Here is a 15629-nt window from a genome sequence, read left to right as displayed (position 1 = left end):
GGTCAGAAGGCCAGCGCCTCAACCGTCTGAGCCACTCAGTCCGGCAATTGGAAATGCTCCGAACATCAAACACCACTGAATGCCATCAGAAAACTGTCACTGCAACGACAGTGGATTCAGCAACAGCACTTTGGACATCGCTTAATTTCCCATGGTACGGAATTTCCGTTCCCGGCCAACTTCTAGGATCTTTTTGTTTGTTTGTTTGTTTGTTTGTTTGTTTGTTTGCTAGGGGCTTTACGTCGCACCGACACAGATAGATCTTATGGAGACGATAGAATAGGAAAGGCATAGGAGTTGGAAAGAAGCTGCCGTAGCCTTAATTAAGGTACAGCCTCAGCATTTGCCTGGTGTAAAAATGGGAGACTACAGAAAACCATCTTCAGGAATGCCAACAGTGTGATTCCAACCCTCTGTCTCCCGGATGCAAGCTCACAGCCGCGCGCCTCAAACCGCACGGCCAACTCGCCTGGTGACTTCCAGGATCTCAATTCCGCAGATGCCTACATAAGGGATATGATTAAAGAATCCGGTTTACCGTCGCATGACCCACCTGGAAATTTTCTCGAATTACGAGAGAAGATACAGTCAGCTTTTGTGACCTTGTGGCAACAGATGTTCATCAACATGTTCGACAATCTACACGACCGTTACGAACAATGTGTGAGACATGAGGGTGCACATTTTAAACGCATGATGTACCGGCGTAATTAGATATGTGCTGCAGTCCACACCTTGCATGGTATAATGATGAATCTTGATGCTGAGCACGTTGCAATTTCAATACTGTTTGCTTTGCCGTACTCTGTCATCATCATCATCATCATCTGTTTACCCTCCAGGTTCGGTTTTTCCCTCGGACTCAGCGAGGGATCCCACCTCTACCGCCTCAAGGGCAGTGTCCTGGAGCTTCAGACTCTTGGTCGGGGGATACAACTGGGGAGAATGACCAGTACCTCGCCCAGGCGGCCTCACCTGCTATGCTGAAGAGGGGCCTTGTGGAGGGATGGGAAGATTGGAAGGGATAGACAAGGAAGAGGGAAGGAAGCGGCCGCGGCCTTAAGTTAGGTACCATCCCGGCATTCGCCTGGAGGAGAAGTGGGAAACGACGGAAAACCACTTCGAGGATGGCTGAGGTGGGAATCGAACCCACCTCTACTCAGTTGACCTCCCGAGGCTGAGTGGACCCCGTTCCAGCCCTCGTACCACTTTTCAAATTTTCGTGGCAGAGCCAGGAATCGAACCCGGACCTCCGGGGATGGCAGCTAAGCCGTACTCTGTACTGATCAGAATGGTGGAATTTCGACCTTACAAGGAATGAAAGTATAGTTCAAGTAGGGTTGCCATACGTCCCGGAAAACTGGGATTGTCCCGGATTAGAATGGTATAAATAATGTCCCGTCCGGCTGACTAACATTCCCGGATTTTTAAAAAGTAATCCCTTTACTCCTAAAGGAAATACAATTTAAACGCCCGCCCAATCTATTAAAACTTCGAGAAAATTGAATGTTCGAGACTCAAGAAGTATCCATTAAATTTTACCTTATCGATCTTATCCATGAAGTGGTCAAAGTAAACTATCGAATTATCGCTTCTTTCTACGTACTTCCGGTGTTACAGATTGTTTTCAATTAGAATACTGGAAAGAATCTTGTTCTGTTCTATATTCGAAGAAGAAGAATCTGTAGGAATCGATTAAATTCACTGTGATATTCTGAGTGAGTGAATATTTAACACTTTTAAGCATTTTTAAGATGAATACGCCAAAGATATTCCTTCAATAAAACGAGGTAGAAGTGAATGTGAGGCATAATGTAAACTATGCAAGTAAGTTTCTTTTATTTTTTATATAAATAGAACAAATGATTGATGAAAGAATTTCGTTTACGGTTTACCGTTTACCTGAAGTGAGACTTGGTAATTTAAAAAATTATTTTTCTTTACAGTTGTTATTTTTGATTGCACCTGGGGGGAAAAGTGACATCAAAGATCACGTAGGTACATTGAAGCACAGGCATTATTTTCTAATATGTATATGCCCAGATTTTGTGGCAGACAAATATGGCAACCCTAAGTTCAAGGAATGATGATCACGAAGGCCGTGAAAATCTGAAGGACTCCCTAAGCCTCACAACCTTAATGCCGTCAGGATTAGAAGGAAACAGGATTTGACCACAAGAAATTGGACAGGAAAGTTGAAAGTAAGGAACCTGATAGCGAAAGCAATGCCAGACTCAACAACGCTTGCAAGTTCAGAGAAAGGAGAGAAACATGAATAATGAAAGCGAAAGAGAACAGAAAACTGAATACAATAGTAATCACCAATTAAATTATAAGATTCTACTAGTAATTACAAGACCTACTAATCAGGCCAGAGCTCAGAAAACCAACGTGTGTTCATTAGAGTGAAGGCACTCTTAATTCCAGTGAGACCCATCGTCCTGTGTTCCTACATATATTTTTTCTGAGCACCAATGTACGCAGTCCACGAGTGTTGTAGATCGTAATAATACGGTGTTTTGAGTTTATGCATTGTAAAAACAGTTTTTAAAATTCACGTAAAATGTCGAAGAACTATTGGTGTTTTGAGTTTATGCATTGTAAAAACAGTGTTGTCCGCCTCTGTGGTGTAGTGGTTAGCGTGATTAGCTGCCACCCCCGGAGGCCCGGGTTCGATTCCCGGCTCTGCCACGAAATTTGGAAAGTGGTACGAGGGCTGGAACGGGTTCCACTCAGCCTCGGGAGGTCAACTGAGTAGAGGTGGGTTCGATTCCCACCTCAGCCATCCTCGAAGTGGTTTTCCGTCGTTTCCCACTTCTCCTCCAGGCGAATGCCGGGATGGTACCTAACTTAAGGCCACGGCCGCTTCCTTCCCTCTTCCTTGCCTATCCCTTCCAATCTTCCCATCCCTCCACAAGGCCCCTGTTCAGCATAGCAGGTGAGGCCGCCTGGGCGTGGTACTGGTCATACTCCCCAGTTGTATCCCCCGACCAAGAGTCTGAAGCTCCAGGACACTACCCTTGAGGCGGTAGAGGTGGGATCCCTCGCTAAGTCCGAGGGAAAAACCGAACCTGGAGGGTAAACAGATAATGATGATGATGAAAAACAGTGTTTAAAATTCACCGAAAACGTCGAAGAACTATTGGTTCTCAAGGTAAAGAATTTATTCCCACTGTCAGGGAATGTTTCAAGGGTGAACGAGAATATGACGGTGCCCTCTTACCCGTAAACAATTGAGAGTTAACCTGACAATGCGGGAATTTGTTCTTTGTCCATTAGGCCCTACTTCATCATTACACCATCAGTAACCAATGTTTGAACGAATGGCTCAATTGACTGGAGATGTTGTATGATTCGCTGCCAGAAATGATAGCATCTCTACGGTAAATACGGTAATTTTTAGGTAACAATAACCAATTCATCTGAAAAGATACAGAGTCTTGTTTAAAAACAGGACAAATAAATCTACTTGGAATACTGAAACGCCTTGGGCAAGAACGATGACCGTCCCTGAAAACCAGGACTTACTCTAATACTATGATCACTTAAGGCATTGAAATGCTTTAGACTACTTCCATTGTTACAATGCTATTCGTACAATTTGATTTACGTCACACCGACAAAGGTAGGTCTTACGGCGACGATGGGATTGGAAAGGGCTAGAAGTGGGAAGGAAGCGACCATTGCCTTAATTAAGGTACATCCCCAGCATTTGCCGGGTATGAAAATCGGAAACTGTGGAAAAAATATTTAGGGCTGCCAACACTATATCCCGGATGCAAGCTCACAGCTGCGCGACCCTAACCGCACGGCCAATCGACCAGTCCATTGTTAGAAATAGTGTGCAGTTCAAATCGCTAATAATGTTTAGCATTAAACTGTAAATTAAGAGCCCAGGGCTCGTCTGTCTGCATAGCTTGCGCAGTGGATGTTCGATAGCAGGCTTTGGCGGACTGAACTGGCCACTGAATAAAGGAGTTCCGCTGAGCGGCAAGCAAGAGCAACGGAATAGTTAACGAGCCAGCAATCTGATTGTTTGAAACGAGACAATGTCTGTTAACAACGGATAATGGCGTGCATTGTTTGATATCCACTTGCACTAAGTGGATTCGTGTGAGAATGCTGTTGAAAATTCTGTCTCATTCAATACTACGACGAATAAATGAACCATTGTCACACGAAGCACGGTACAGCACGGTGTGGCCTGCCACTTTCATAGAACGAGTCAAACGCAATACTCATACTATTTTCCTTATACAAAGTAATTTGAGATGTGTTATTTACACGAGTAGAGCTCATATCTCATGAAGTCAACTAAGTATAACATAAAACTTTTAATGTTAAACTGTAGAAGTAATGCAAAGAAAGGAATAGAATTAAGTAATCATCATCATCATCATCATCATCTGTTTACCCTCCAGGTTCGGTTTTTCCCTCGGACTTAGCGAGGGATCCCACCTCTACCGCCTCAAGGGCAGTATCCTGGAGCTTCAGACTCTTGGTCGGGGGATACAACTGGGGAGTATGACCAGTACCTCGCCCAGGCGGCCTCACCTGCTATGCTGAACAGGGGCCTTGTGGAGGGATGGGAAGAATGGAAGGGGTAGGCAAGGAAGAGGGAAGGAAGTGGCCGTGGCCTTAAGTTAGGTACCATCCCGGCATTCGCCTGGAGGAGAAGTGGGGAAACCACGGAAAACCACTTCCAGGATGGCTGAGGTGGGAATCGAACCCACCTCTACTCAGTTGACCTCCCGAGGCTGAGTGGACCCCGTTCCAGCCCTCGTACCACTTTTCAAATTTCATGGCAGAGCCGGGAATCGAACCCGGGCCTGGGGGTGGCAGCTAATCACGCTAACCACTACACCACAGAGGCGGACCGAATTAAGTAATTTAATGCGTATATAGAGATCTTCCGTGCCTCAGGCGACAGCCCGCCGGCCTCTCACTGCTGGGTTCCCTGGTTCAAATCCCGGTCAGTCCATGTGAGATTTATGCTAGACAAAGCGGAAGCGGGCATGTTTTTCTTCAGGTACTCCGGTTTTCCCTGTCATATTTCACACTCTCCAGTATTTTTTTCATTTCATCTCTCATTCAATAAGCATTGCCCCAGAGGAGTGCGACAGGCTTCGGCAGCCGGTACAATTCCTACCCTCGCTGCTAGATGGGGCTTCATTCATTCCATTCCTGACGCGGTCGAATGACTGGAAACAGGCTGTGGATTTTCAATATGATTGTATATATTTACCAGATATTTTAAGAGGAATTGATTCATGACTGCGAAGTGATATTATAAATGCAGAACTTTTCTCACGGAAATTAGAGTGTTTGTCGTAAAGAAAGGTTAGAGACGATAGGAGGGGGAGTATTCATACTGGTAAAAGATGTAAGCTATCAAAAAGTCATGGATGAGAAATGATGAAATTCTAGGTGTAAGACTTATTTCTGAAGAAAATAGGCAACGTGATGATTTTGAGGTTACACTACACATCTGGCAAGGCAGATGCTGACGCTGATGCGAAATTATTGAATAAGATAATCAGCTATGTGGGGAACGACACAGAAAGGAACGTTATTGTGGCGGATGATCTGAACTTACCAAAGGTTAACTGGAAAGGGAATGCGAACGACAGAATGCATGACAAACAAATGGTGAATATGGTTAGTGTGCTGGCCTTTGGTTCAAGGGGCCCCTGGTTCGATTCCCGGCCGCGTCGGAGATTTTAATTTCGTCTAGTTAACTTCTCCGTCTCGGGGCCTGGGTGTTTGTGTTCGTCTTAAATTATGAATGTTTATCACCCTTTCCCTTGTACACTAGGGATTCCATTGCAGCTCTCCATTCATTCGGTATAGCTCCTTCATGTAAACAATAATCAGGTAAGTATTCTAGATATGTCACTATAATACATCCCCAGAAATCCCCATAGGTCAGTTCATAATTAATAATAAGAAACATACAATATTGTAGCTGGCTAAATGGTCGATAGGATCGAAAGCCAAATTTAAAAAGAAATGATAATATGGAAAGGAGAGCTGAATCAGAAAGGGGAGGGGAAAATATTCCAGGCGTGGTGCTTATAAAACGAGATGAACACTAGAGAGAAACCGAAGTGATAGCTGGTATAAGTAATCCTGAAGGTGTCTTTGTCGTAGTTAAAATTAAATGTGATAGGATGGAAGGTAAAAGCAGAACTATTAGGCAATACCATATGGATGATAAGAGAGACATGAGGGCATTTAGAAAAAGCAATTGTGATCAATAGTAAATAAAGAAAGTAAGCAACCTATGGGATGTGTTTAAAGCAATTGTTGAGGAGTGTGAAAACAGGTATGTATCTTTAAAAGTGATTGATAAGGAATGGTAAAGTCCCAGTGTATTATAACATAGAAGTTAAGAGATAAAGAAGAAGGAGCAGATTAGAAAGAAATAGAGTTAAGAATGGTTGCAGGAATAAGGAGAAATTGAAGGATCTTACTAGGCAATTGAATTTTGCTATACAGTCAGCTAAGGATAACATGATGGCAAACATAATTAGCAGCCATATTAATTTTAGGGAGAAATGGAAGGATATGTACAGATACGAAGTACTTTAAGGCAGAAACAGGTTCCAGGAAGGGCATTCCAGGGATCATTAATGAAAAAAAAGGAGTGTATACGTGAGGACTTACAGAGGGCTAAAGAATTCAGACAGCAGTATGTAAAAGTAGTTGGATATACAGTAAGGATAATGTTTGGATAGAGGAGGCGACTAATACAGGCAAATTACTGAAATGTACCTATAATAATAATAATAATAATAATAATAATAATAATAATAATAACGATATTTAAAAAAGCTTACAACAAGTAAAGCAGATGGTATTGATAATATTTCTGGGGATATATTAAAGGCTATGGATTGAGATATAGGGACATACCGAAAATACTTATTTTATTACTGTTTACATGAAGGAGCTATACCAAATGAATGGGGAGCTGCAATAGTACCCCTAATGCAGAAGAGAAAGGGCGATAAATATTAAGCGAATGATTACAGTCCAGTCAGCTTGACGTGTTGTATGTTAGCTCTAGGAGAGCATTCTTTCTGATTATATTAGTCCACGTTTGTGAAATTATTAACTGTTTAAATAGAAGGCACTTCGGTTTAGGAAAGGTTATTCCAGTGAGGCTCATCTTGTAGGATTCCAGAGAGATATAGCAGACATTTTAGATTCAGGAGGTCAAATGGACTCTATAGCTTATGACCTATCCAAGGCTTTTGATAGGCTAGATCGTGGGAGATTACTGACGAAAATGTGGGCTATTGGACTAGATAAGAGAGTTGTTGAGTGGGTAGCTAATTCTTTTAGGAGCTCGCAGCTTTGAGCTTGCATCCGGGAGTTAGTGGGTTCGAAACCCCCCCCCCCCCCATCAAGATGGCTTTCCGCGGTTTCACATTTTCACACCAAGCAAATGCTGGGGCTGTAACTTAATTAGGGCCACGGCCGCTTCCTTCCCACTCCTAGGCCTCTCCCATCCCATCGTCAATATATGACCTATGTGTGTCGATGTGACGTAAAACAAAGTAAACCAAATCTACAGAATTAGAGTAGATGAAGTTTTGTCTGATCCTGCAATGATTAAGAGGGGATCCCGGCGCGCAGTATTATTGGATGTTAGTGTTTTCTTATATATATGTAAGTGAGTTGCCGGATTGTGAGCGACTACAGGGGACCTAGACAACGTAGTGAGATGGACTGCGTACAATGGTATGTTGGAAAATGGGAAGAAAAACTAGGTTGTAGATTTCACCAAGAGAAAAGTTGACTCAGATTTATTTGCTCATGGAGATCACTGTAAGTGTCTATGGTGTTATTATAACGAATGATATTCACTGAAGTACTCATATTAACGAGGTTGTAAGGGTATCTATTGTTCGTAGTAAGGTTGTAAAGGAGAGGGCGTATTCGCCTCTGGTACAACCCCAATTAGAGTATGGTTCCAGTGGATATGACCCACATTACTTGATACGAGGAGTGGGAAAGATCCTAAGGAAAGCAACATGATTAGTTCTGGGTGATTTCCGACAAAGGAGTAGTGTTGCAAAAGTGTTGCAAACTTCGCGCTGGGAAGACTTGGGTGTAAGAAGAAGAGAAGCTCTACTAAGTGGTATGTTCCGAGCTGTCAGTGGAGAGATAACGTGAAATGACATTCGTAGACAAGCTTGAGCGGATATTTTAAAAATAGGAAAGATCATAATATGAAGTTAAAGTTGAAATTCAAGAGGTCAAATTGGGGCAAATATTCATTTATAGGACGATTGGAATGACTCATAAATTCATAGAGAGGAATATTCGATAAATTTCTAAGTTTAAGGAAAGGCTAGAAAAACAATCGATAGCGACAGCCCTAAATGCACAGCAAATGGCCTAATAATAATAATAATAATAATAATAATAATAATAATAATAATAATAATAATAATAATAATAATAATAACGTGCTCGATAGCTGCAGTCGCTTAAGTGCGGCCAGTATCCATTAATCGGGAGATAGTGGGTTCGAGCCCCACTGTCGGTAGCCCTGAAGATGGTTTTCCGTGGTTTCTCATTTTCACACCAGGCAAATGCCGGGGCTGTACCTTAATTAAGGCCACGGCCGCTTCCTTGCAATTCCTATGCCTTTCCTTTCCCTTCGTCGCCATAAGACCTATCTATGTTAGTGCGACGTAAAGCAAATAACATAATAATAATAATAATAATAATAATAATAATAATAATAATATATTACGTCATTTTAATTTGACGCCATTTAGGCTACCTGCGTTACCTTTTACTGTAAACCCCATGGCACAAAGGCCTTGGCCTAGCAAGGGACCGCTGCATACCCCGAAAACATACAGATCACGAGGTGCCGTGTGGTGAATGCGGCATTCCTCTCGCCTGTAATACTTGCTTCTCTAGACCGTTTTCATCGACCAATTATATATGCAGATTCCGTTAAATTTCTAGTGATTTTAAGAGACACCGCGTTGTCTGATTATTGAGCCGCAGGAGAACCTTAACCTGCTGGAAGCTAATGCTGGAAATTTGAATGCCACCGACCTCAGTCAGAATCGAACCGGCGATCTTGGAAACACAAAGAAAATGACTAACCGACTGCACCACTGAGATCGGCTTGAGAAAGTGATCACAGTGCTAATTCCACTTTATTGATAAATTTTGCTCATTCACACAAATCCGCAGATTAAACCCTGAAAGTCCATAATTAAAATGCACGCATTTATACTCGCATATTTATATGTTTATGTTAGCACGCCTGGTGGCCATGATCGTGAAGGCTTGGAGTCTATATGGTCTGATACTGTGATTAGCCGGTTCGACTCCCGTTCGTCGAAAAATTTTCACCACAAGAATTTTGGCAGGCAGGGTAGGAAAGGTAATACACAATTTCTAATCTTTAGATTGCGTGCCAAGAACTTTGGTTTAAATTTGAAATCTCGCCGCACTGCGCATGTGAGTGAGAGCATATGACGCTGTTGATGGTGATTCATCCGTCTGATGGGGACGTAAAGCCTTGAGCAGAATCCTTGGTTCTATTCGACAGGAGTAGTCTATGTGCAGGCAACTAGTTTCACCCTCTCCCTTCCTACTATCATACATCATCATCATCATCATCATCTGTTTACCCTCCAGGTTCGGTTTTTCCCGCGGACTTAGCGAGGGATCCCACCTCTACCGCCTCAAGGGCAGTGTCCTGGAGCTTCAGACTCTTGGTCGGGGGATACAACTGGGGAGTATGACCAGTACCTCGCCCAGGCGGCCTCACCTGCTATGCTGAACAGGAGCCTTGTGGAGGGATGGGAAGATTGGAAGGGATAGGCAAGGAAGAGGGAAGGAAGCGGCCGTGGCCTTAAGTTAGGTACCATCCCGGCATTCGCCTGGAGGAGAAGTGGGAAACCACGGAAAACCACTTCCAGGATGGCTGAGGTAGGAATCGAACCCACCTCTACTCAGTTGACCTCTCGAGGCTGAGTGGACCCCGTTCCAGCCCTCGTAGCACTGTTCAAATTTCGTGGCAGAGCCGGGAATCGAACCCGGGCCTCCAGGGGTGGCAGCTAATCACGCTAACCACTACACCACAGAGGCGGCATCATACATCATTTCATCTCATTAACTTCTCTTGATGCCTTTGCTGGCAGGATGGAGTGTTTACAGTGCACCGTGTGTTCTGGTATGGGCTAGAATAAATTTGTTACTTTCATTGAACTGTCTCAATCTCTTCCTTGGCTTTGACAATATGAAAGTGAGCCGAGGTATGAGCGATTCTAGTAATACCGTTCCTTACGCGACCAGTCCCTGTTATGAATGGTGTGAAAATATCGCTCACAGGGCCGATTGGTGCGTGCATTTCAGTGGGCTTTGCAGAGTGATATGTAATAGCAAATTCTGGCTCAGCGAAGAAAGCAACGGGAAACGACCACCTCCTCATTTCCCTAGTATGCCTCTTCAGTGGCACCTGGGCTATGTACGACAGCTGTTTGTGGAGCCGTAGTGGATCACACTAACCTTTGGGCTGAATACCCAGCATACACATACATACAACTTCCCTAGTGAGGTTGGTGCTAGGAAGGGCATCTGGTCGTAAAAATTCCCTACATAGGTTCATCTCACTTCATACACGTCCCCGTAGAGAAACGGGACAAGTGTTGATCATACATACGTGTATATATTTATGTGCGAACGTATGCATGTAATTTCTCAATATTTCAATAAACTAATGGTTCTAATTACACAAAATTTATTTAACATCATCAGTCGACATAGAAACAGCGTTAGAACCTCCAAGAGGGAAACTTCATGAGATATGTATAGACTTCATAAAAGCCTTTGACTTGTTAAATAGAAAACTTATATTAGAGAAATTAGAAAGAATCGTTGGAAAGAACCAAGTAACAAGATTGATACAAAATATCCTGTCAAACAATCAAATGGTAATAGACAATAGAGTATCCACATCAGACCCTATGAATCAAACAAATGGAGTGCTACAAGGCGATCCCTTGAGTCCTCCACTTTTCATAATAGCCACCGCAGAAGTATCTAGAGAAATAGACACAGAAAATGACGGCATGGTCATTGTATCACAAAACTTGGAAAACATTCGATAAACCTTCAGCAAACTTACAATATAGGCAGAAAAGAATGAGCTTACTATAAATAGTAGCAAAACAGTAAAAATGACATTCAGAAGAGGCGGCAGACTATCAGCAAATGACGTCGTCATGTATATGAATATTCCGATGAAGAACGCACCGTATTTCAAATAATTAGGTATTACACTTCAGACGAGTGGAGAGGTATATGACCTTCACATTAAAGAGCGAGCCATCGCAGCAAAGACGGCAAGTAATAGCATAAAGAACCTAAGACAACTATCCTTGCCCACAGCGAACACACTGTTTCGCTTAAAAATTGCTCCCATCATATCATATGGACTGGAAAACATCTGGACACACCTAAAGAAGAAAAATTTCGAGGACAGAAAAATTCAAAGCCAATTCCCTCAAAAGAGAACTATGTCTGTCTATCAATCAATATCAATCAATACTGATCTGCATTTAGGGCAGTCGCCCAGGTGGCAGATTCCCTATCTGTTGCTTTCCTAGCCTTTTCCGAAATGATTTCAAAGAAATTGGAAATTTATTGAACATCTCCCTTGGTAAGTTATTCCAATCCCTAACCCCCCTTCCTATAAATGAATATTTGCCCCAGTTTGTCCTCTTGAATTGCAACTTTATCTTCATATCGTGATCTTTCCTACTTTTATAAACGCCATTCAAACCTATTCATCTACTAATGTCATTCCACGCCATCTCTCCTCTGACAGCTCGGAACATACCACTTAGTCGAGCAGCTCTTCTTCTTTCTCTCAATTCTTTCCAACCCAAACATTGTAACATTTTTGTAACGCTACTCTTTTGTCGGAAATCACCCAGAACAAATCGAGCTGCTTTTCTTTGGATTTTTTCCAGTTCTTGAATCAGGTAATCCTGGTGAGGGTCCCATACACTGGAACCATACTCTAGTTGGGGTCTTACCAGAGACTTATATGCACTCTCCTTTACATCCTTACTACAACCCCTAAACACTCTCATAACCATGTGTAGAGATCGGTACCCTTTATTTACAACCCCATTTATGTGATTACCCCAGTGAAGATCTTTCCTTATATTAACACCTAGATACTTACAATGATCCCCAAAAGGAACTTTCACCCCATCAACGCAGTAATTAAAACTTAGAGGACTTATCCTATTTGTGAAACTCACAACCTGACTTTTCGCCCCGTTTATCAACATACCATTGCCTGCTGTCCATCTCACAACATTTTCGAGGTCACGTTGCAGTTGCTCACAATCTTGTAACTTATTTATCACTCTATAGAGAATAACATCATCCGCAAAAAGCCTTGCCTCCGATTCCACTCCTTTACTCATATCATTTATATATATAAGAAAACATAAAGGTCCGATAACACTGCCCTGAGGAACTCCCCTCTCAACTATTACAGGGTCAGACAAAGCTTCACCTACTCTAACTCTCTGAGATCTATTTTCTAGAAATATAGCAACCCATTCAGTCACTCTTTTGTCTAGTCCAATTGCACTCATTTTTGCCAGTAGTCTCCCATGATCCACCCTATGAAATGCTTTAGACATGTCAATCGCGATACAGTCCATTTGACACATTATCCCGATTTACATATGTACTGGCAAGAGAGCAATTTTTCATCGAAGACCTCCGCTTCGACCAGCTTCTTCCAGCTACCGAAGCATACTTAGATGTACTACAGGAACTCAATAAGAAGAGACAAGAGATATGACCAGCGTTTTGTTCAACGGATGCGATGATATATAGGGAATAGACACAAGCCAGATATGACCTACGTCATGTATTGACAAGATATGCCGTACACGGTTTCCATCATCGGATATGCCCAACAAATAAATTCCATGACCCGGACGATAACTGCAAGTGTAAATTATCGGAGCCTACTGTGACCGATATTGTCTGATACTGTGTAACAAAAGACAAAACTCTTGGACAAGTTTCTGTAAGAATTAAATGCACATTGTGCGAAATTCATCATATAATTATATTTTCAATTTCTTGACAGTCTTTTTCCCTTTCATTACCAAAGAAAAAAAAACAGAATTAATCATAAAAGCATATTGCTGTCCGCCTCTGTGGTGTAGTGGTTAGCGTGATTAGCTGCCACCCCCGGAGGTCCGGGTTCGATTCCCGGCTCTATCACGAAATTTGAAAAGTGGTACGAGGGCTGGAACGGGGTCCACTCAGCTTCGGGAGGTCAACTGAGTAGAGGTGGGTTCGATTCCCACCTCAGCCATCCTCGAAGTGGTTTTCCGTGGTTTCCCACTTCACCTCCAGGCGAATGCCGGGATGGTACCTAACTTAAGGCCACGGCCGTTTCCTTCCCTCATCCTTGCCTATCCCTTCGAATCTTCCCATCCCCCTACAAGGCCCCTGTTCACCATAGCAGGTGAGGCCGCCTGGGCGAGGTACTGGTCATACTCCCCAGTTGTATCCCCAGACCAAGAGTCTGAAGCTCCAGGACACTGCCCTTGAGGCGGTAGAGGGGGGATCCCTCGCTGAGTCCGAGGGAAAAGCCGAACCTGGAGGGTAAACAGATGATGATGATGATGATGATGATGCATATTGCTAAGGAGAGGTTTAAAACATAGTAGGCCTACTTAATTAAGGATCTCCTACTTTAGCTCATCTGGATGAAATCAAAACATTCCATCATAGCAATTTTTGAGAAATTGTTCAACGGAACAGTAAAGCTTAATTAAGTGAATGAAGCTTAGCCAATAAAATATCACATCCAAATTATTGCTTGTCCGTAAAACACGTGCTGTAAATGAACTTCGTATTATTTATAGTGCCACCTAACAGTCATGCACGAGGACTTTCAAAAGGGCTGTTCCAAGGAGTTATATTTTCCAAGTCAATGTGGTTTGCGACTTCTTGGAAGAGTTCCGTTCTGTACATAAACAATGTTGGTGGAACAGTGAGGCATAATTTATGAAGGATGGCGGGATGTAAAACTTCAGTTGGATCACACATCATGTGACGGCTATGGTACGCACCCTACTGGGGATATCGCGTTACCAACCTCTGCCTCAGGTAGCGACAGCATCGACTTCCTTCACGCAGCGACGAGGTACGAACACATCTGGTCTCTGCCACTCACAGTGGATGCCATTTCTCTCTCTTATCTTCAAAAGAATCATGTGTCATTACAAATTAGAGGTTTCGGCAACACTCTAGTGTTTACTGTAAAACTCGAGTCAGTTTCAAAACGCTTAATAATAATAATAATAATAATAATAATAATAATAATAATAATAATAATAATAATAATAATAATAATAATAATAATAATAATAATAACAGGGTTAAGAATCTCTTTCAAAAAAACAGCATTCATGGATTCTATAAAAAAAAGGCGACACGGACAGACTTGTTACATGGTATGTGAATATCCAGCGTGTGCAAAAATTTAAATACCTGGGAGAAATACTCACCCCTAATGGAGATGAAAAGGAGGGATAAAAGGAGAGGGTGAGAAGGATGGAGTTGGCATTCAGACTATGTCATGACACCTATAAGTCCAAGTCTCTCTCATTTCAGGCCAAGTTAAAACATTATGCACAGTGGTTAGAACAGAGTGCCTTTATGGAGCAGAAACCTTGACGAGGATGGCTGACCCAGTCCTTGAAATAAGAGAAAGAAGATTCTTGCGAAAAATCTTAGGCCCTAGAAAGTCGACGAGTGACCCAAACACATTCCGGTTAAGATCGAATTTGGAGCTCTACAAGACAGTAGAAAGAATCACGACTGTGATGAGAAAAAGGAGACGGACGTTTTATGGACATATCAAAAGAATGAACCCTGAGAGATTGACCAACAGGATACTTGTTCTGCAGGAAAGGTGGAAAAAACAACCGGGATGGCTTACACACGTGCACAATGACTTGGCAGAAATAGGTATCAAGGAGGAGGATATAAAAGAAAGGACATCATTTAGGAAGAAGGTTGCGGGATTGAGGGATGCGTCTGAAGAGCAACATGCGAAGCCACGGAACATCTCGGTGGAAGAACGAGCAAGAAGAAGTCAAAGACTCAAGAATCTTTGGCGAGAGTGTAAAGAGTGACAGAAGGAAGATTGTGTAAACGTGGCCCACAGGTGGCCGTATCGATTAATAATAATAATAATAATAATAATAATAATAATAATAATAATAATAATAATAATAATAATAATAATAATAATAATAATAATAAATTTATTCAATTAGTTTTTAAGTCCATGTTACATCCAATGATTCTACGCATTTGTATACACACTTCTTGCACACCATTTACGGTACCAGGACCGCCTCCATCTGGTCCATCATTGTTTGCAAGTCCTCCGTCCACAACTCGTTATCCAAGTTGCCTCGTCTGAAGTCGATTAGCACACTCTCACATGTTCTTTTTAGTACAATGGTCTGTAGGTAGGCCTGTAGCTGTTTGCTCACTTCCAATTTGTCCATGTGCTTCTTGAACAAGTTGGTAACTAGCCC

Source organism: Anabrus simplex, chromosome 5, assembly GCF_040414725.1.
Source record: "Anabrus simplex isolate iqAnaSimp1 chromosome 5, ASM4041472v1, whole genome shotgun sequence".
Lineage (NCBI taxonomy): Eukaryota > Metazoa > Arthropoda > Insecta > Orthoptera > Tettigoniidae > Anabrus > Anabrus simplex.
The sequence above is the reverse complement of the archived record's forward strand: the minus strand, read 5'-3'. Positions refer to the sequence as shown.